Here is a 1,877-nt window from a genome sequence, read left to right as displayed (position 1 = left end):
GCAGTGTTCTGTGGGCCCTCCCCTCCCCCATATCCTGCACCCCTCATAGCAGTAGTGGCTTCGCCATTGTGTTTTCTGCAGCGTCCTGTATAAAACTGTGTTGTGACTGTGCGGTAGGCCTGGACATGGCAAAGAGAATACAGCGAAGCCCCTTCTCTTCCTACCAAACGACTCTGTAGAGCCCTCTGCACCCTGTACCCTTTTCACCTTTTGTATTTAATTTTAAAGTCAGTGTACTGCAAGGAGGCTGGCTGCAAGATAGATACTATATTAAACTGTACTGTTATTTAAGATGTAATAAAGCAGTTTGACATGAAAAAAAAAAAACAGTCAAGATTGTGAACAACTCAATTGCAGGCAGAGAGCTAGGTGAGTCACCTGGTCAAGCCCCTGCTGTGAACTGCTGCAAGAAGAGGGGGAATCTAGAGATGTGTGGAGTGAAGAGCCTTGAATAATCCTTAGACTTTCCCTCTAAGACCTCCAGCCCCATATATTCACAAAAGGCACAACTTTAATTCCCCTAATGTCTATAGAGAAGAGGTGACACATGTCTGCTATCAAATACATTCCTCCTAAATTTAATGTTATTGTGTCTATAAAATTATAATAAATTTATAAGTACCTTTTGGGCTGTTTTAAGTTATAATAAATCAAAATGGGTATGAGGCTCCCAAACTCATACACAAATGTATATTAAAGCATAACTCTATGTTAGCATAGAGTTTGTTTTCTGAGTAATGGATATTTTTTTATATATCTTGCTGACTGTAAAAGAGAATGAGTCTGTGTAGGAATAATATTCTGTAATTTCCCCCTCCCCACTGTAACAGATCATCACTGGCTGCAGCAAAGTGAGAAGGGCAGAGCTCTTCCTCTGATCTGGTGGACTCAAACCCTTGGACTTGAAGTCGGCTGCAGAACAGATGGAACTGTTTGCTTGGAACTCAGTGTATGAAGGAGCACATCTAGGATGCTAGTGATCTGAGGAATAATTACATAAAATAAAAGTATACACAAAATTCTATAGACTTTTACACTTTTTAAGCATGAATGAATTTTATTTGCATGTTCATTTGTGTTATGTTTAAACTGAAAGGAACATTGAGTTATTTCTTATAAAATATTAAGTAAATTTAACAATCAAAGATTTTAGAGAGAAACATAATATTCATTTTTTGGCAACTTATCTGGCAGCAAAGCTATTATAAATGGAACAGAATCGTGCACTGATTTTATTAATCATAGACATTTTCCAAGAAATGCATCAACTATTTCTTCACAATGAACTTGCTGTGTATTATATCCATTACCTTACCACAGCTCTTGATGCAACTTGGAGACACAGAAACAGAAAGCAAAGGAAGTTACTGTTGGAGTACCATTGCTCATTGTTTGACAGCTCATTTTTTAAAAAGGGTAGCAGAGTCATATCCACTGGAAAAGGTCATGAAACCGGCAGAGCTGCTTAACACAGTCCCAGCAAAATGAAGCAGATTGATGCAATCACTGCCTTCTATCTCGAACTTTTGAATTTTGGCTCAGTATGTTGTATTTTGGGGATGTTTCGTCATTATGATTCAATTTATGTTTTTTTCTGAGAAAATTATGTCTGAGTCTTGTAGGAAAATCCTACATTTAACTTTATCTGGCCACTATTTGGGAGTCTTCCTTCTGTCCTGAAGTTCAGTAAGCATAGATAAGCACATAGCTAGATGAAGTCATTAGTCCTGGAATCAACTTAGAGTATCTGCTCTTGAGCAAACTCAAGCAGTGTAATTGGTGCAGGGGAAACAGAGACAACTGATTAAATCTGACTGGCTAGGAGAGTAAGTCAGAGATTCAAGGTCTACTTTCATTATAGGCTTAGAGCTATCTGA

The sequence above is a fragment of the Mastomys coucha genome, unplaced genomic scaffold, assembly GCF_008632895.1.
Source record: "Mastomys coucha isolate ucsf_1 unplaced genomic scaffold, UCSF_Mcou_1 pScaffold23, whole genome shotgun sequence".
Taxonomy (NCBI): domain Eukaryota; kingdom Metazoa; phylum Chordata; class Mammalia; order Rodentia; family Muridae; genus Mastomys; species Mastomys coucha.
This window is presented reverse-complemented; position numbering follows the sequence as displayed.